Here is a 21,542-nt window from a genome sequence, read left to right as displayed (position 1 = left end):
CCACTTCCCAGGTCATCTGGCCCAGGAACCACAGGACAGCCAGCAGCTGGGGACTTAGGTGCCTTTCTTTACCTGTGAAACAACATGGAAAATTCCAGAAAGAATGCCATCTCCCTTCCTAGCTTTTGCTCTTCTGTTTGATGAAGCTTCGTCTCTCTGCACCTGAACAGTCAGTTCTGTTCTACTTCCCTCTCTGTGGCTCTGTACCACTTAGACTTCAGAGGTGAATCTACCATCAGGGCCCATCTGAGTGTCTGGATGTGGCTCGAGTGACTGACCCATAACAACAACACTCTTCATGTTCCCACATGGAATGCTGGTTTGCAGTTATCTGAAGCTGACAACTTTTGAGGGCTGTGTGCCAGGCACTGTGGTAAGTGATCTGCCTGTTTTGTCATCCAGTCTCCACACTAATTCCTAGGAGCTGGCACTATTTCCTCCCATTTTATAAATGGGGGAATGGAAACCTGGACAGAACACCTTGATCAAGGCCACACAGCTGGGGAAGGCTGAGTGGGGACTTAGAGCCAATTGTGTACAACTTCGGAATCTTTGATCCCAAATGCTGTGCTGCTATCAAACCAGTACAGATGCAAAGAATCTAAGAGAGTTTCTAGAATCTTAATGCTGGAGCGTGGTCCACAGACTGCATCTGGGATCACCTGGGAGCTGATATCAGAAATGCGGAATCTCAGAAAATCCAAACGTGCATTTTTAGCAAACACAATGTGATTCGTAGGCATCTTAAAGTTTGAGAATTTCTGATCTACAAAAGCCTTCTCCTTTCATGGAAGAATAAACATGTCAAATGACGAGCCTTGCTTCTGGCAATTGGTGCAGATGCAGGACGGAAATCCAGGTTGCCACAGAGATGGGGCAGATAATGCATTCCGTGGAGAGAGAGAAAGAAAGAAAAGAGGCAAAAGAGGTGGTGGTGTCTTAAACTGGGTTCCTGAGAAATAGCCTCTCAGGTGGAGATTTGAGTTACAGGGGGTTTTGTGAGGGTGTGAACTAAGAAACAACATCTCTAAAGGAGGTGGGGTGAAGCAAGACTGAGCAGAAGGGGAATTTGAACCTCAGTGTAGTTGTAGCAGAGGACTCAGCAGACAACATGGGGAGCCAGGATGGCCCATCAGTGTGGTCTGAAATTGAGGCAAGGGGCCTCACCCACCCTCGACCAGTCATCACATGATAATTGCCCCTGGTTAAGGGCGATTCCCCAGGAGAGACAGCTGTAAGCCCTCAGCAGCCAACAGGGGGATGATGCCTAGGTCCTAGGATCCAGGGTCCAGGCACTGTGCTGTGGTGTTCACTACAGAGGAGAAGCTTCATGAGGTTTCTAAGCTTTATGACAAGAACAACAGGAAGTCATCTAGAATGACATCATCAAATTCGCATTTGGCTCCTGGGTGGCAGTGGATCAGAAGGAGTAAGAGTCAAAGAAAGGAAACCATTAGAGAAGAGTGGTAGCTCGGACAAAAGGGGCAAGATTCAAGAGTGTAGGCAAATTCAAGAGATGCTTTGGGTTTAGAATGCGCAAGATGTTGTGATTAATTTGCTGTTGAAATGCACAAAAGGAAGTGTCCAGATGGACCATGGGCTTCTGGAAGGGTTAACAGGGAGGATCCAAGTGCATATCTGGAAATGGGATCACCGAAAGAGAAAACTTGCAAGAAAAGAGGAAAGCCTTCTGTGATCATTTAACGACACTCCATTTGGCCACAAGATTCTAAAGTCTTCTCCGTCTTATCTGTTGTTTAGAATCATCGTCTCCAGAAACTGCACTTCCTCCAACATGCATAGCAGATATTTGGTGACTGTTCTCCAAATAAGTCTTCAAGGAAATGTAAAGTTTCTGGATTGTTTGGTTCCACCCACTGTGTTTTATTTAAACATATAATGCAAATGCTTTTGGTGAAATAGTTCTCAAATATCATTTTGTCGAACATGAAAATAACTCAAATGAACAGCCATAAGAACATCAATTTGACATCAGCATGTGTCATCTTAAAGAACACGCCTGCAAGAGTTTACTCACATGAATAAAGGGCCCTAAAAAACAGTGTGTGTGTGAGTTGGTGAGTGTGTGCCCTTCATTACTCCCTCTCCATTTTTGTGATTCCCCTGGTTAACAGAGCCGGGCACTCTTATCACTCAATAAATTGATGCCATTATGCATCCAATCTGGCATGTTTCAAATACAGTCAAATGCCTGGGTTGTGAGGTGCTGAGGAGACAGGCAAATGGGACCCAGGAGCTCACAGCATTGAAAACAATAGGAAAAACTATTTTTCCATTATCAATAATAATTAAACTTAATGAGTACAAAAAGAAGTATCCCTCATTCTAAGGGAATTGTTTTGCGAATTTTAATATCTGTGAAATCAGCATGCACTTTCAAAAATCATGTTAGAAAAGAGGTAAATGCTGAGTGAGTTGTCAGGGCCTGAGTATTTGAATTGGGACATGTATTAAAGGACTCTGTTCATCCGATTGCCATTTCCTTTGAGATCTTTGCTTTGAAAGGGCTACACATACTTGAATTTAGACTTACATCTACATCCTGGATTGTTTCTCAAATCAACTTTTTATTTTAGAATAGCTTTACATTTAAAGAAAAGTTGAATACAGAGAGTTCCATATACCCCGTTTCCCCTTTTATTGGCATCTTACATTGGTTTGATACATTTGTCACAATTAATGAACCAGTATTGATACACCATTACTAACTAAAGTCCCTATCATATTTCCTTAGTTTTTTCCTAATGTCCCTTTTCTTTTCCAGAAGCTCATCCAGGATACCACATTGCATTTATTTGTCACGTCTCTTTAGACTCTTCTTGGCTCAGAATGTCCTCGCTTTTGAGGATCTTGACAGTATTGAGGAGAACTTGTCAGCTATTTTGTAGAGTGTCCCTCTATTGGAATTTGTCTGATGTTTGTCTCATGAATAGATTAGGGTTATGAGTTTTAAGAAGGAAGACCACAGAGGTAAAGTGTCATTCTAAATATATCACACATGTTGTTGTGAACCTTAAAAATAAAACTGCTCCTATTTTACCAGCAAAAACAGGTTCATTTGGGCATAGCGGATACTTGAAATCCAGGGTAAGTAAGCTACAGCAAAGCCATCATTAAGTCCAACAAACATGATGTTATGGAGGAGGAGAAATTGGGAGGGGCTGTTTTCAACAAAAGTCTCTGGAAGAAAAGCAAGAGTTTAAGGTGATGACGGTTTCTCATTGGCTGAGTTGCAGGGGTGGTTGGTTTCCTGTAGGAGATCTGGTGTACATCTTTCCCTGTTGGGGCCCATAATTGATGAGATTCTTCTGTCAGGGGTTTGGAATTGACAGTTCTTCCTGTAATTGACATTGAGTGGTATAGTTCCCCCTACCAACCTACCCTTCTAGCATCCTCAGTCCACCTTAGTGAGATTTCCCTTTACTAATTTTCGCACTATCAAAATGACTTAACATGATGAGGTTAACCTTGATCACCTCACTGAGGGCAGAGTATCTGCATAAATTATTTGCTTTTCCTCTAGTTAGTTATTAAATCATTGATTTATGTCACTATGAACTCATGGATATTTATCCTATACTTGGGATTATAATGTGATTCTACTTTATTTTATTGCTCAAATTGTTCCAGCTTTATCTATTTGGAGCTCTTTCAGTTGACTCTTGCATCCCTTGATATACCCCCTACATTGTGGGGGTCTTTTAGCACTTTATTTCTGACACTACAAGATGCTCCAGACTTGTCTTGCATATTTCCTGCCCCAGCCCTAGAACCAAATCTTGGTCCAAAGAGCCCTAGTTCTTTTTATGGGAGGATGGTTTTATTGTAAAATGCCCAAGATTTGGTAGTAGGTACCTTAATTGTCTTTTAACATGGTTTTTTAAAATGTGCCACTCTTGGGGCACCTGGGTGGTTCAGTCGGTTAAGTGTCCAACTCCTGATTTTGGCTCAGGTCATGATCTCATGGTTTGTGGGTCTGAGCCCCACATCAGGCTCTGCATTGACCTGCTTAGAATTTTCTCTCTCTCTCTCTCTCTCTCTCTCTCTCTCTCTCTCTCTCTCTCTCTCTTTCTCCTCCCCCACTAATGCTTGCTTGCTCTCTATCAAAATAGACGGATAAACATTAAAAAAAGAAAATGTCTCACTCTTGTGTTGCAGTCGAAAGAGGTATCATTGTGCAAATATAAGATTTCCTGTGAAATACCAGAACATGCCATCAAAGGCAGTAGAAATAAGAAATTTCAGAAGGAACTACAGGATTCTGAAAGCCAGGCATGGTTGGTGTAGCTCATACACATGTGACAGGGGACTATCACCCAGGCACCAAAAAGCTATTAGCCTAAAGCTTCTGGCTGGCTTTCAGAGGAAGCTGAATCTCTTCAATCAAATGCATGATTTGATTGAAAAAAAAAAATGAAACTAGGGTTTAACCAAATAAGAAATGCAGGCACAGCCTTGGAGTTCTTAGTCCACCAAACAGACTGTCATCCTAAAGCTGGTGGAGAGGTCAAGTCTGGCAGCTCAGACTTTGAAAAGCAGCCCATCACTATGTGCTGTGTGTCAGTGCAACAGCTGGAAATGAGCCCCAGGAATTTTTAGACTTTGCAGTGTGGAGAAGGCTTAGATGCAGTCTTGTGGTAACGAAGAGAAAATAGTATATAAATAGATGAATGCATGTTTTCTTGTTTTACGTACATTAAATGTATTTTGTTTTATCCCTAAAATGTGTATAATTAAACGGATGGTTTTACAGGTGATAGAAATTTAGAATCAGGGAAATAATTTATTCCCCCAGGCCATTCATTCTTGAATGATGGAAAGGTCCAGAAGGCTCAAAGTCTTTTCCTGGCCTCACACTTGAGCCAATAAAATTTAGTTTTTCTTAGAGCCATTTTGCAAAGTCCTTGTGAAATCACAATCTCCCCCCCTGTGCTCTCAGATATGCTTGTTGGCTTTACTCTAGTTTCTGGCTTTGTAAAAAGATGAAATGGTCCTTTTTTTCTCTATTCCCTGCAACTGTCTCAATAGTTTAGGAATATCTGAAACTTGAGATTTAAAAAACCACTTTTTTCTTTCAATTTCTCCTATAGTTATTGATCTATTTAAGTATTTTACTCCCTTCCGGATCATCTTCATAAAAACTGTGTCGTCCTAGGAATTTTTCCATTTTATCCAAATTTTAAAAAGGATTAGCTTAGAAATATGTACAGTATTTATGTAAGTCTTTTCTATTTCTTCCTATTTTATTCCTAATTATGTTTGCTGAGTTTCATCTTTTTTTCTTCACTAGACCAGTTAATGGTTCATCTATTTTTTCTCATTTTTAAGGAAAACATGCTATCTTTTCTGTATTTTCATTTATTATTGTCTTTCTATATTTATTAATGAATTTCTTCTGCTTTCCTTTGGTTTGTATTTCTTATTATTTGCTTCTGGAGTTGACCCCTAAATTCACTTATTTTATTTTTGTTTGTCTAGTAAGTAACGTACAGCCTGGAAACAATATTGGTCATATCCTATGTGCCTAATTGACATTATCATTATTTTTGGATGTCCTACACTTGCTGATTTTACTAGTTATTTTGTTGTAGTAGTTTTAAATCTTTAAGTTCTTGAAATTTCTGTTTCTGGTTTTGTTCTTTATTTTTGGTTTACTTCATACCCATTATCTTTAGAACTAGACCATCTCCTCATTCATAGGATTTCATTTACTAATGCAAAGGGCATGGTGTACATGCCACCATTGACTTCCAGCTAACTGATAACTGTGCATGCATGTGTGTGTGTGTGTGTGTGTGTGTAGATATTTTAAGGATAGAAGAAACTATTGTTTTTGTTTTTTATTTAAGTATAATTAATATACAGTGTTATATTAGTTTCAAGTGTACAATATAATGATTCAACAATTCTGTACACTTCTCAGGGCTCATCATGATAAGTGTGCTTTTTAATCCCCATCACCTATTTCACCCATCCCCCCACTTCTCCCCTCTGGCACCCACCAGTTTGTTCTCTGTATGTAAGAATCTCTTTTTGTTTTTCTCTCTTTTTTGTTGTCTGTTCATTTGTTTTGCTTCTTGAATCCACATATGAGTGAAACCATACAGTACTTGTCTTTCTCTGACTGACTTACTTCACTAAGCATAATACTGTCTAGCTCTGTCCATGGTGCTGCAAATGGCAAATTTCATTCTTTCTTATGGCTGAATAATACTCAGTTGTATGTATATACCACATCTTCTTTATCCATTAATCTATGAGTGGACACTTGGGTTGCTTCCATACCTGGGCTGTTGCAAATAACACTTCAATAAACATAGGAGTGCATTTATCTTTTTGAATTAGTGTTTTCATATTCTTTAGTTAAATACTCAGTGGTAGAATTACTGGATCATATGGCATTTCTATTTTTAACTTTATGAGGAACCTCCATATTTTTCGTACTGTGGCTGCACCAATTTACATTCCCACGGGCAGTGCATGGGGGTTCCTTATTCTGCACATCCTTGCCAACACTTGTTATTTCTTGTGGTTTTGGTTTTAGCCATTATGACAGGTGTCAAGTGATATCTCATTGTGGTATTAATGTGTATTTCCCTGATGATTATTGATATTGAGCATAAGAAACTATATTTTAATGTATGCAAAACAAGAATAGATCTATCCATACAATTATATGCCACTCTTTTCAACATCACAAAGATCATGTGTAAACTGATGCAAAGACCCTAGGAATTTCCCAAAGACAAATACAGCAAACAAACTATTTTTTAACCAAAATAGAGCCAAATCCAACCTGAAGGGTTAGTTTCCTGAAGGAAACTAAGAAGTAGATATTCATCCTCCATACCATCAAGACAGTTTTTTCTGCCATATTTGCACTGGCGTATGGCTTCTTCTACTCTAGTGTTTACTAAACATGTCTACAGGTAAGAATTATCTGGGAATTTTTTTAATGTTTGGGTTTTTAAAAATTTTTTTAATGTTTACTTATTTTGAGACACAGAGAGACAGACTGCAAGCGGGGGTGGGGCACACAGAGAGGGGGACACAGAATCTGAAGCAAGCCCCAGGCTCTGAGCTGTCAGCAGGTTGAGCGATGCAGGGCTCAAACCCATGAACTGTGAGATCACGACCTGAGCCAAAGTTAGATGCCCAACCGACCAAGCCACCCAGGCCTCCCTCACCTGGGAATTTTTTTTAACATTTCAAGGCATATCCCCGACCAATTAAATCATAATCTCTGGGTAGGACAGTATTTATGAAGTACCCCAAGTAATGTGAATGCGAACACAAAGTAGGACTCACTGCCCCACGCACACAGTAGGACACACAGCTCAACCTTACTTGCAATTAATCCTCAGTGTTATAAAGCAGTAGTTCTCAAGCTTGAGCCACATCAGAATTATTAGAAGCACTTATCAAAACAGATTTCTGGCCCCCACTCCAGAGTGTCTCATTCAGGAAGTCTGGGGTGAAGCCCAAGAATTGACATCTCGGTGCACCTGGGTGGATCAGTCAGTTAAGCATCTGACTCTTGGTTTCAGCTCAGGTCATGATCCCAGGGTCATGGGATTGAGCCCAGCATGGAGCTTGCTTGGGATTCTGTCTCTCCCTCTGCCCCTCCCTCACTTGTGTGCATGCTCTCGCTCTCTCGCTCTCTCTCTCTCTTAAAAAAAAAAAGAATAGAAATAAATTTAAAAAAAGAATTGACATCTCTAACAGATTTCCTGGTGATGCCAATGCTGCTAGTTGCAGACCACACTTTGAGAACCATTTTGTAGCTTATCAGGCTTTAGTTTCAGAAAGGACAGAATATTTGAAATTTCGCTACTGCACGAACTCTTTCAAGAAGTCCCCATGACTAGACTTTTTAAAAAGAAACATATTGAATACATTTTTCAAGACCATATAAACTTACATTTTATAAACCTGCTGTGTGCTCTCATTTAACAGAAGTCTTTATGAAGTACTTATTAACAAGCACTTTGTAGGTGGCTGAGCTAATTGCCATATTAACAATTCAAGTGTGATGTACCTGCTTCAATCTAAGAACTTCATTTAGCATTTTAGCATTAATTTCCAATCAACTGCTAATGTTTTCTTATGTCCTTTGTGAGCTCATCTATGTGTAGATTAATTCTTAATCTGCACTGATTTCTGTAGTAATAGGACTCACTGCTTCTTTTCTCTCTGAGGATATCTGATATTAACTAGAATAAAAGAAAACCTTTCTGTGGTGACTGCGCACCTGTGTGTGAACATGGGTGCATCAGCAGGTGTGAACACTAACTGAGTGCAATGGGGTTGAGTAATTAAAGACGACAGTCCAGTTGCAGATTGAAGGTTTTGAATTTTTCTGCTGTATGGGTCACTAAAACTTGCAAGAGATAGTCCTGCCCCTTGGTAGCTTAGACCCAAAGACAGGGGTCAACAAACTGTGGCCATGGGCCAAATCCAACCCATGCCCGTTTTATAAATAAGGTTTTATTGCAAAACAGCCCTGCACATTTTTTTCTATATATTGTCTAGGGCTGCTCTTCGGCTATAGTGGCAGACTTGAGTAGTTCAGCTCACAAAGCCTAACTAATTACTACCCAGCCCTTTATTAAAAAAAAATTCCATCCCCATTAATCAACTTTCTATGGGTAGGAATGATTTTCCATCCACATAATCATGCAGCCACAGAATCATCCTACCTATATTCCTCCTCACAGTTCTCAAGACTGCCAAGGAAACTTTGCCAAATATCTTACTGAAGTCCTAGTCTTATAAACTTGTCAAAAAGGTAAATGGTGCTACTTTGGCATAACTTGTGAATACTGAACCTCCTACTGCTGGGAATAGTGGCTCATTTAGAGTTCATCCTGTCACTTTGAGAATCTAAGGCTGATCTTGCTGAATCAGAGCCCTAGTTGACTAGTGTTCTTTGTTGGGAGTTGCTGAGTAATACTTTTTCCGTGGGTTGTTGTCATTACTAATCTTCTCTTTTGTGAGAAATGGTAGTTAACCTCAGGGGCAATTTTTGAAAGGTCAAGAAAATGTGTTACAATGGCAAAGATGGGAGCCACAGGAGTGGATACATATTGGCAGAGGATGATATTAACCCTGATGGGCTTAAAATAGTGAAAGAGAGAACTGCCCATGTCATCACAATTTGCTATTGAAATGAATTACGTAGGGGAAGGGGTTAGCATTTCTGGTCCGCTCGGATACTTAAAACAGTGATAATTGGCAAGAGAACAAAATATGTGGATGGGAATGCAAAAGAAATGTGACTAGAAACTGTTGGTTCCCATGTCTCAAGAGGACAGTACAGCAGCACTTGAGAATCTGTAGGGGGGAGGCAAGGTGTGGGGGAGGAAGCAGCTACAGCAAGAGGAAAGTCAATTAAAAAGTGAAGGAGGCGATTAAGAAAAGGCAGTAACAACTTGGAAGTGAATGTGATAAGATGGCAACAAGGAAGCCAGCTGAGTGAAGGAAGTTGGAGTCATCTTGTGCCTCACTGCTCTAGAGACGGCACCGTGAATACCAGATTTAGCTCTGTTGTGAGACATGGAGCAGACTAGCGATGAGAATCACTGAGCCCTGAGAAAAAGCAATTTATAGATAAAGCAGTGCAAGGCTTCTTACCATACGGGTGATGAGTAGAGAACAGGGCCATAAAAAAAGGGGAGGCAAGGGGCTCAAAAGAAATACAAGAAAATAAGGTAGATTCGTGCCCATTGTTCTTGTGTTGATATTGTATTTTCGTGGCCACTCCGCATGAGTAGAATCACACAGTAAAGTTCAAATCCTGCTCCCCTGCCTCTACCGAAGAAGAAAAAAAGAAAGGAAAAGACAGGGAGAAAGCCAAGTTGGTGACCATATTTGCTGCTGTGTTATTCCAAAACAGAGATTTAAGTGGCAGGGAAGCACATGTTGATATTGATTGATTTTATTGTGCATTTCACATTTAAATTTACTTATTGAGATCTTGCTTGCTTGATTTTTATTGTGCATTTTAAATTCAAATTTACCTATAACAGCCCCTGCTGTTGCCAGGCATTGTGCAAGGAGGTGACCAAATAAGACACAGTCTCTGTCTTTAAGAACTTATGTTCTAACTGGAGAATCAGATAGTCAGGTATTTTATGCACGTGCTATAATGATGAGGTCCAAAGGAGAGGCATCTAGAGGAATCTAGAAAAGCTTCCCAGAAGTGACATCTAAATTGAGACTAGAAAGATAATTATGAGTTATTAAAGAGAAGGGCTGAGGTACAGGTGTTCTCTTCAAAATGAATGTAAAAGATGTGCTAGACTGACTGCAAAAATAGCCCAGATTCTCCACCCATTTATGTACTCAGCCCTTTGCAATATAGGTTTGCAACTCTTCCAAGTGGTGGAGTCTATTTCTGATCTGTTAAATCTGGGATCATCTTGTGACTTGCTTTGGCTAATAGAATGCAACAGAAATGATTACATGTCAGTTTCATGTGTAGGCATCAGGAGGCCTTGCATGTTTTCTTTCTTTCTTTCTTTCTTTCTTTCTTTCTTTCTTTCTCTTCTTTCTTTCTTTCTTTCTTTCTTTCTTTCTTTCTTTCTTTCTTTCTTTCTAACTCTGCTATCACCATGAGAATAAACCAGGGCTTTCCTCCTGAAGGATGAGAGACCATGTGGAAAAGAGCCCGATAAGGCCATGCTAGATCATTCTAGACCAGCCAGGTCCCAGCTGACCTGCTAAATGAGCAAAGACAAATGAGTTTGTCCAATGGAGGTGAATGAATCTCGCCCAAATCAGAGGAATTACGCAGCTGACCTACAGGCCCATGGGAAGTAATAAATTATTGTTGCTATAAGACATTGTGCTTTGGAATAATTTGTTATGCAGCAGTAACTTGCTAATACAGAAAATATGAAGATAAAGAGAGCAGGGCCCATTCAATAAACTGGAAGTGATCTAGCATGGATAGAAGATGAAGTATGGAGAGAAATAAAAGAGGAGGATGGAGAGCCAAGCAAAAACTGGCTCCTTCAGAGTTTTATAAGCCTTTTTGAGTGATGGGGAACTATCTAGGAGTTTAAAGTAGAGGTATGGTCAGATTTTCATTTTAGATATATTACTGTATATAAAGGTTGATGGCTAGGAGGAACACACACTAGAAGGAGGGAGACCAGTAAAGTGACATTTATAGTGATCCAGAGTAGAGTTGATAATATCCTGAATTAGAATAGGGACCATGAGGTTGGGTAGAAATGAACAGATTGGAAGCACAATTGAAAGATAGAATGAGGAGGAGTTGGTGCTTTATCAAAAATGAAAGATGAGGGAGACAGAAAGTCCAGAGCTGATGCCTGGTGTTCAATTGGGCAAATGAAAGGTTGGGGGGAATCATTCTCTGAGATAGAAACTCAGAAGAAGAATGAGGTTTGGATGGGGGTGGAAAAAGCACAGTTTGGGGTTTGTTAAGTTTGCAATGCCAGTAAGATTCCGATCAGAGATTCCCAGTAAAGAGTTAGTTATATAGATCTGAAGCTCAGGAAAGCAACTTGGGTTGGAGATAGTTTTGGCAATTCTTAGCCTATAGTCAATACTTGAAACCACTCAGTCATTTACTGAGCACCTAAAATATGTGTCATGTGCTGTACTATATGCCAAGAATATGGAGGTTAGCAATACAGACTAGGCTATGTAATCTAGTGAAGAAGATTCAACCTTGGTCAAATAATCACACAAATATAAATATACTGTCTTAAGTACTGTGAAAGAAAGATAAACAGTAAACCATAAGAGTATATAACAAAGAAACTTGATCCAGTCTGAGGAATCAAGGGATAGTTCCCTGAAAAAAAAAAAAGGATGCTTAAGCTGAGATAAAAATTAGGAGAGGAGTTTCCAAGGTCAGTAGGGAGAGACAAAGTAGAAAAAGAGAATGTTCCAGAAAAGGGGACAGAAGCAGTAGGCCTAGATTAAAGGCCTCTAGAGTCACTGTGTTAGGATCACAGGGAGAGAAGGAAACTGTTACAAGATATATAGAGAGAAGTTATGGTAGATGTGGATAGGAAGAGAGAGATTTGAAAATATTTGAGGGGTAAAACTGACAATAGGATGAATTAGAGGGAGAAATGGAGGAGAAATTATTGAAAGTAATTTTGTGGGAATTGTTTGTGTATCTGAATAGATGATAATGCCATTCACTAAAACAGGAAACACCGGAGAGCTAGGACAAGGTTTAAAGAGAAAAATGCAAGACACCAGTTTTGGAAATACTGAATTGGAGAAGTCTTTAAAATATCGAAGTGGCAACGTGAAGGAGAACATTGTATACACAGGTTTGGAGCTCAGAAGGAAGATCTGACCTGACATTTAATAAACTTGTGGGTCATCAAGATATAAATAGTAACTAAAGTCAAGGGCAGGGAAACTTTGAAGGGAAAAAAGGCCTAAGACCAAGGCTTGAAAAACTCAGTATTTAAAAGACAGATATTTTGAGATGAGTCCACAGAATAGCATAGATGGAGTAGTCAAAGAGGTGGAAGGGAAAATGTGGTGTCAGAATCCAAACACTCATCTATAGGATTTAGGCCACTAAGAAGTCAGGGGAAAGATGGCTAAAAACAACCACTGGGTTTAGCAATATAAAGGTTACCAACAACCTTCTCAAGAGCCACCATGATGAAGTGATGAGAGCAGAATCCAGGATGTTAGAATGAGCTGAGGAAATGTGGGAGGTGAGGAAGTGGAGGGACGTTTGTAGATAATTATCAAGAATTTTGGCCAAGAAGTGATAGCAAAGTAGGTGGATGTTATAGCAAGGGTTTATAGACAGATCTTTGTTGTTGATGGTGTTGTTCATTTTCTGTTTAGTTGGTTGGTTTTGGTGAGAGAGATTTGGGCCTAGGGCTGACAAGGATTCAGTAGAAAATGACATGTGGAAGAAAAAAAGGAAAATACAAAGTGAAATGAATTACTAAAGAAAAATCCATAAGAGGAAAAGAGAAGATGGTCTAGGAAGAAAACATTTAAGAAATATTGTCACTTAAGGGAATATAGAGGACAAATGTACTAAGATCTGGACAGTAATAAGAGACCAAGCAAAACATAGTTCTAGGGAAACCAGGGAAAGGGAGTGTTTCAAGAAGGAAAGGGAGATAGATCCAGGGGGGTCAAATGTGCTGGGAGGTGAAAGAGGATAAAGACTGAGAAATATCCATTGGTTTGAGTGAATGCTCATAATGGCCTAGGATAGAATTGGTTCCCCAGAGCAGTGGGATGGAATCAGATTACAGTGGCTTAAAGTGTGAGTGGACAGCCATTTCAGAAAGAATTTTCATGAAGAGGAGAGTGAGCCTAGAAGGAAATACAAAGTCAGCTAGTGCTGTGAGGTTTTGCTTTCGTATTTTAAGTAAGTTGGAAGAGAGCTAAAAATCGTTAAATGCTGATGAGAAGGAAGAAACTGAACACACGGAGACATAGGGTGAGAGAGTGAGGTCGCTAGTAATGGAGGAGGGAGAGAGCAAGAGGAAGGAGTAGATGAAGGAGAGGGGAGACATCCTTCTCCTGTGGCAACAGAAAACAAGAAGAAATGGTGATGGAAGCAGGGATGTTTGTATTGTTGGTGGCAGAACATTGAGGGAGTTATGATACTGTGAGCTCCTATTTTCTTTGTTTAATAGGAGACAAGATCGCCTCCTGAGAAAGAATCATAGATAGACAGAAAACTTCAACTGTCTTTGCAATATTTTGTCTCCTATGTGGGTGGTAGATATACAGTGAACTTTGTTCTTTATCCTTTTTCATATGTCTGAAATCTTTTATTTCAAAAAAGAATAACGGGAGGGGCACCTGGCTGGCTCCATTGGTAGAGCATGTGACTCTTGATCTCAGGGTTGTTGGTTCGAGCCCCACGTGGGATGTAGAGATTCCTTAAGACAAAAAAAAATCTTTAAAAAATAATAGTGGGAGTTGTGGTAGAGGCAGAAATTCGGGAAACAGTAAATTTTGAAATAACTGATAAAGTAGAAAGAGCTGGCTGGGGTAACATAGGATACTGGGCAGGCAGGATCCTAGTTGATTTTAGAGACCATGGATTCACAGTGGATGGCCAGCTGTTCACCAAATCACTTTCTTTTGCTCTAGGATAGCCAGCTAGGCTGTGTTTTTCCAGCCTGTGATGTAGCCAAATGATTAAGTCTGGACCAAAAGAATGTGAGACAAAGGGATAGAAGACCCCTTGCAGACCCTCCACAATCCTCATGCATGTGGCCTTTCCTTTTCTTTCTCCATTAGCTGGTTGAGTAGAGAGGACTCCAAGGACTTTAGAGGAAGATGGAGCCACAACTGGGCAGGAGTCTGGGTTCCTGAGTCAGCAACTGGACAGCAACCTTCCAGGGGAGCCGTCTGAGTGAGAGGACACATGACCCTCTCTAACGTAAGTGACTCACTCATTTTAACTACATTGACCTGCTAACATTTGGGGATGGTTTGTCACAGCAGTTACTCTAGCCTTGTACTCATCTTCACACATATGAAGTGGTTTTTTATTTCTAATACTGCTATGTGTGGTCATGTGCGGATGATGAGAACTATTACATTACATTCTCTGGATTAGATAATTGAATGAGATGGCCCAAAGGGCAAAAGAATGAAAGGAGTAATGAATAGACGATTGGATTTGTGAACAATTACATTCATTGAATAATGAGTACATAACTAATTAGGATTCCCATTTGGAGGCAGATGACTTGAGAGACATCAAAAGCATGACTGGTATTTCACAAATACAAAACAGCTTCCTATCCTCAGGCAGGCACTAGGGAATGTGCTCCCCACCCGTGTAAGCTGGGTTTACAAAAGGGAATATTGGATTCCATCCAACCATAATCCCTGAGGAGTCCGTCCAGACGTGCACAACCATAAAATCTCCCTGCAGAGATTCTGGAAGAAAAAGTCCCATCCTCCAGCTGTGTCTAGGGTACTCCTTGTGGGAGATGCACCCCTCTGCCTGTAGGGAAGAGCTTCTGTTCCAAGCTCAAGACACTGAGTTCGCTCGTACTGGTGGACTCACTACGATAGATGGAACACTCTTGGCTAGTGACTGCCGTAAACGCTCTGAGGGTGTGGCCGAACAGGTGACACAGAGAACCTGATCAGTAGAGGCAGAAAGCCTGTGGGATCTGTAAGTGCACAGGCTCTCCTCTATCATAACTTGCCCGCTCCAGGGAAATCCTCTTTGTAGGCCATGAGATGCTTAGTCTCAGGCCCTTAACTCCAGGATACCAACAGGCCGGTGACACAGATGAGCCTCCCCTACTTCCAGAGAGACTTCCCACAGTGCGTTCACTGTCAGAACCTGGGAAGAAGCCTCCAAATGTTGGTGGAAGCAATAGGATCAGCTGAGACCTACCCAGCTCCCTGCCCCAACAGCCTTCCTTTTCCATTCTCTTTGTTCCTCCCAAATGGGTCTTCATTTGAGGCTCAGAAGCCATCCAGTGCAAGATAGTAAATATGATGAAAGAGGCTGGGATTGGAGAAGACTGAGAACTTCATAAATGATGGAAATAGCCCAGGCTTTGGAGTTCCACCACTTACTTACTAGCTGTGTGGTCTTGGGCAGGTCACATGATTAATCTGCAGTGTGGATAAAAATGGCTGCCTCCAAGGATCATTTTAAATTTTGTCAATGGCCTATGTAAAAATCTCTGGAACATAGTAGATCTTCATAAATGGTGGTTTTTTATTGTTGTGGGGGGTGTCTTTTGCATTAGCTTCAGGCAGCATGCTTAAACTTTCCCAAAGGGAAAGAGGGAGGAGAGTGTGATTAGGTTGAAGGTTGACCTAAAGGAATGCCCATCTGTGCTAGCCTAGGAGCCCTGCCCATCCTCCCTCTTAACCTACTCCCAGGGCCTTTGCACATGCCTTTCTTCTGCACGTTTCCTCCAAGAGTGGCAGGAAGCTCATTCCCTCATTTCCTTCAGGTCTTAGCTTCAGAGTTCCATCCTCCTAGAGGCCTTCTCTCTCCATGATGTCTCTCTACTGTAGCGTTCCCCCACTGTCACTCTCTGTCCTCTTACCCTGCTTTCATTTGCCTTATGAAAATGGTCATGACTTGAAAATAATACATGCATTTCATCTCTTCTTTATCACTCACCCACTAGGATATGAGATCCACCAGGAAAGGGAGCCCTTGTGTGTCCACATTGTTCCCATGCCTGGCTCATAGTAGATGCAAAACAAATATTTTTAAGTGAATGAATAAAAATTGAAAACATACCTAATCAAATGAAAAAAGCATTTTTTTCATGCATTCAAAAGCATCTATCAAAATCATCACAAAAGCATCTATTAACCACATAATTTTCTCAAACTAAAGGACTTACATAAAAAGATAGGTATAATATTTCTCTACAGTAGACCATAATCAAACCTTCTGTTCACAAAAGAATCTTTTGATATTCTGTAGAAGGGATCCCTGGCTGGGTCAGATTTCAAAGTGTGCTAGACCAGACACACACACACACAGGCACACACACACATTTGTTTGTTTCTGCATACTTACTTGGGGACTGGGAGGTGGAGGTAAAGTACATTTAACCCTGAGCACAACAGAAGTTGAGATATGTGTAGATAAGCTCAACATGCTGGTGAGGCCCCAAAGAAGGCTGGATCGCAGGGAGGGCTGCCCAGTCCCCGGAAGTGAGTTTACCACGGCAGAGATGAGCTCGGGAGCCACCAGCCAAACTCCGTAGTGTGGCCTGACGGTGCAAGGAGATGGTCAGGTTGGCTTTTGTGGGAAGTCACCACGCTTGTGGTATGATGACCTAAGGAGAGCAGAAAGGCCATGAGCATGAGGGTGAGTGGGCATGGGAGTGGGACCTGTGGGTTCCCCACATCTTGTGGCACTTTCGTTCCCAAGCAGCCCAGCTGTGGGACAACCCCAGACCGAGTCTCCTTTTCACCTTGAAGGGCGCTGTTTGGATGCCGACATTAAGTGATCCAAGCAGCTGCACCTCCCTCTCCCGGGAGCAGCGGCGACGCACACCTGCACATGGCTGTCACACCAGAGTGGCTTGGGGAGCAGAGCGGGGGGCGGGGGGCGGGGGGGAATGTTCCACAGGGGCAGCACACCTCCAGCTCAGCCACACTGAGGTGGCAGGGGAAGCTCTGGCTGCTGCAATGACACCAGTGCCCAGCCCTCCTGGGAGGTTTAGGACCTGCATGCACAGAGACCCCCACTGGCTGGCAGCCACAGCGAGCCAGGACTGAGTCTCATAAACAGGCACCTGCAAAGCAGCCCTGAGGATCCCCAAAATGCCTGGGGAGGGGACATTTGCAAGGCACTAGCACTTCTGTATAAGCAGATGGAAGCTGGGAGCTAAGGGGAATTTGGTATTAATATTAATGGATCCGTATCTGTTGTTAATATGAATAAGACTGTATTTGTCCTCCCAAGCTGGTAGAGGGGGGAGACATGCACGTGCACTGATGGCTACACGTAAGGCTAAGATCTTTTACCAACAATGAAGCAACAGAAAGAGAAGTCAAGGAATTGATCCCATTTGCAGTTGCACCAAAAACCATAAAATACCTAGGAATAAATCTAACCAAAGAGGTGAAAAATCTATACACTGAAAACTATAGAAAGCTTATGAAAGAAATTGAAGAAGACACAAAAAAATGGAAAAAGATTCCATGCTCCTGGATAGGAAGAACAAATATTGTTGAAATGTCAATACTACCCAAAGCAATCTACATATTCAACACGATCCCTATCAAAGTGACACCAGCATTCTTCACAGAGCTGGAACAAATAATCCTAAAATTTGTATGGAACCAGAAAAGACCCCGAATAGCCAAAGCAATCTTGAAAAAGAAAACCAAAGCAGGAGGCATCACAATTCCAGACTTCAAGCTATACTACAAAGCTGTAATCATCAAGACAGTATGGTACTGGCACAAGAACAGACACTCAGATCAATGGAACAGAATAGAGAACCCAGAAATGGACCCACAAATGTATGGCCAACTAATCTTTAACAGAGGAAAGACTATCCAATGGAATAAAGACAGTCTTTTCAGCAAGTGGTGCTGGGAAAACTGGACAGTGACATGTAGAAGAATGAACCTGGACCACTTTCTTACACCATACACAAAAATAAACTCAAGATGGATGAAGGACCTCAATGTAAGACAGGAAGCCATCAAAATCCTCGAGGGGAAAGCAGGCAAAAACCTCTTTGACCTCAGCCACAGCAACTTCTTACTCAACACGTCTCCAGAGGCAAGGAAACAAAAGCAAAAATGAACTACTGGGACCTCATCAAAATTAGCAAAAACTTCTGCACAGCAAAGAAAACCATCAGCAGAACTAAAAGGCAACCGACAGAACGGGAGAAGATAGTTGCAAACGACAAATCAGATAAAGGGTTAGTATCCAAAATCTATAAAGAACTTATCAAACTCAACAGCCAAAAAACAAGTAATCCAGTGAAGAAATGGGCAAAAGACATGAATAGACACTTCTCCAAAGAAGACATCCAGACAGCCAACTGACACATGAAAAAATGCTCCACATCACTCATCATCAGGGAAATACAAATCAAAACCACAATGAGATATCACCTCACACCTGTCAGAATGGCTAACATTAACAACTCAGGCAACAACAGATGTTGGCGAGGATGCAGAGAAAGAGGATCTCTTTTGCATTGTTGGTGGTAATGTAAGCTGGTGCAGCCACTTTGGAAAACAGGATGGAGGTTCCTCAAAAAACTAAAAATAGAACGACCCTACGACCCAGCAATGGCACTACTAGGCACTTATCCACAGGATACAGGTGTGCTGTTTTGAAGGGACACATGCACCCCCATGTTTATAGCAGCACTATCAGCAATAGCCAAAGTATGGAAAGAGCCCAAATGTCCATCAATGGATGAATGGATAAAGAAGATGTGGTATATATATATATATATATATATATATATATATATATATATATAATGGAATATTCCTCGGCAATCAAAAAGAATGAAAGCTTGCCAACTTTGTGGATGGAACTGGTGGGTATTATGTTAAGCAAAATTAGTCAGAGAAAGACAAAAATCATATGACTTCACTCATATGAGGACTTTAAGAGACAAAACAGATGAACATAAGGGAAGGGAAACAAAAATAATATAAAAACAGGGAGGGGGACAAAACAGAAGAGACTCATTGAGAACAAACTGAGGGTTACTGGATGGGGTGTGGGAGGGGGGAAGGGCTAAATGGTAAGGGGCACTAAGGAATCTACTCCTGAAATCATTGTTGCACTATATGCTAACTAATTTGGATGTAAATTAAAAAAAAATTAAATTAAAAAAAAGGCTAAGATCTTTTGATTGTTGTAGCCTCAGAATGGAGCCCACGATTTCCACCCCCACCCCACCCCCACCCCCACCCCCACCCCACCACACAGCAGCAATCCAAAAAATTCAGAGCCGTTCAGAAGACTCTTATTGCAGATATACCCTTGCTGGCTTAGGAAAAAAAAAACCCTAGCACACCCTAATGAAAGTCTGGATGAGATTGTCAACTGTGACATTTGAGTCAAATACAGAATTTAATTCTCTATTAGGTACAGTTTGATTTTATTAAATTGAAAACAATTTGAAGGAAAACTCAATAAGATTGGAATCTTACTTAAATTAATGAACAATGCTTGTTACTCGGTGCCAGATACATGGCTCTCAGATGATGTGCAACCTACAAGGCTCTGCAGCAGCAAAATTAGAAAAAGTATAAGATATATTGTAACAATATAATAAACATATTGTTGTAAGATTTATTAAGAAAAAGTATCTGTAGGAAAGAAACCCTACTGCATCTCTAATACAAAAACATAGCAAAGTAATTGAAGTTCTATGTCAGGAGCAGGCAAACATTTTCTGGAAGGGGCAGATCATAAGTCTTTTACACTCTGTGGTCTATACTGTCTCTGTCACAAATACTGTATCAGTGTAACACAAAAGTAGCCATAGACAATATGGAAACAGAGTATGACTATGTTCCAACAAAGCTTTTCTCGTGGACACTGAAATTTGAATTTCATATAATTTTTAGGTGTTACAAAATATTAACTTTCTTTTGTTTGTTAACCACTTAAAAATATAAAACCATTCGGGGCGCCTGGGTGGCGCAGTCGGTTAAGCGTCCGACTTCAGCCAGGTCACGATCTCACGGTCCGTGAGTTCGAGCCCCGCGTCTGGCTCTGGGCTGATGGCTCAGAGCCTGGAGCCTGTTTCCGATTCTGTGTCTCCCTCTCTCTCTGCCCCTCCCCCGTTCATGCTCTGTCTCTCTCTGTCTCAAAAATAAATAAATGTTTAAAAAAATAAAAAATATATATATAAAACCATTCTTAGCTTGTAGACCATACAAAAGGCAAGCCAGATTTGGCCAAAGGGCTATAGTTTGTCAATCCCTGTTCTAAGTGGTTGACTTTCAAAGACCTGTTGCAGGTACTCGTAAGTGGTGCCCTATTTTTTCACTTTCTTTTTTTTAATGTTTTTATTTATTTATTTTTTGTGACAGAGAAAGACAGAACATGAGCAGGGGAGGGGCAGAGAGAGAGGGAGACAGAATCCGAAGCAGGCCCCAGGCTCCGAGCTGTCAGCACAGAGCCCGACACGGGCTTCCAACCCACAGACTGTGAGATCATGACCCGAGCTGAAGTCGGACGCTCAACTGACTGAGCCACCCAGGTGCCCCCTATTTTTTCACTTTCTGCTCATGGTAATCTCCAAGTCTGGTTTGGAATGATCCCTGTTCCCCTTCTAACCTTTCCTCCATCTGTCTTTCACCTTCTGCCCCAAAGCTCTTGGGTTTACTTTACTTACAAGCTCTTAACACCTTCCTATAATCCATTTACCTCCCAGATGTCTTTATTAGATGCTGTGTATTGTGCATTAGGTATAATCAATGACGTTGGCTGAGAGAGCCGTTCTGAGAGTGAAAGAAATTACTCTTTGCTCTGGAAGAGCCGGTCATTTCACAGTGAGCAGGATTTCCTGATAAGAAGACCATTTCTAGTTCTTTGTTGCTCATCCTTCCCCACTTTGGTCATTTGGTGTGTAGGCTAACAGGGATTACTAGAGCAACTGAGCATCTTACAGTTTTGTTAAAGAGCAGAGAAAAAGACTTTTGTGTTCATTTTCCCAGAGAAATGTAAATGTGATCTCTTTAAAATGAATTGCTACCTCTAAAATACTCTGATGGCCTTACCTTGCACGGGAGGGTGTGTGTGTGTGTGTGTGTGTGTGTGTGTGTGACAGAGAATTCAACCAAGAAAAGACTTTCTGCTTTGACATTTATGAAAGCTGTGAGCTTGACCTCCATGATATCTCAATTTCTCAATTGCTTGTTTATAATTCCTGGGAAGATGTCTTCCTGGTTTACTCATCAAACTAAGTTTATTGAGTATCTACTGTATGCCAGGTACAGTTCTAAAAACTTGGGGTCCAGGGGTGCCTGGGTGGCTCAGTCAGTTGAGCATCCGACTTTGG

Source organism: Prionailurus viverrinus, chromosome X (genome assembly GCF_022837055.1).
Source record: "Prionailurus viverrinus isolate Anna chromosome X, UM_Priviv_1.0, whole genome shotgun sequence".
Taxonomy (NCBI): Eukaryota; Metazoa; Chordata; class Mammalia; order Carnivora; family Felidae; genus Prionailurus; species Prionailurus viverrinus.
The sequence above is the reverse complement of the archived record's forward strand: the minus strand, read 5'-3'. Positions refer to the sequence as shown.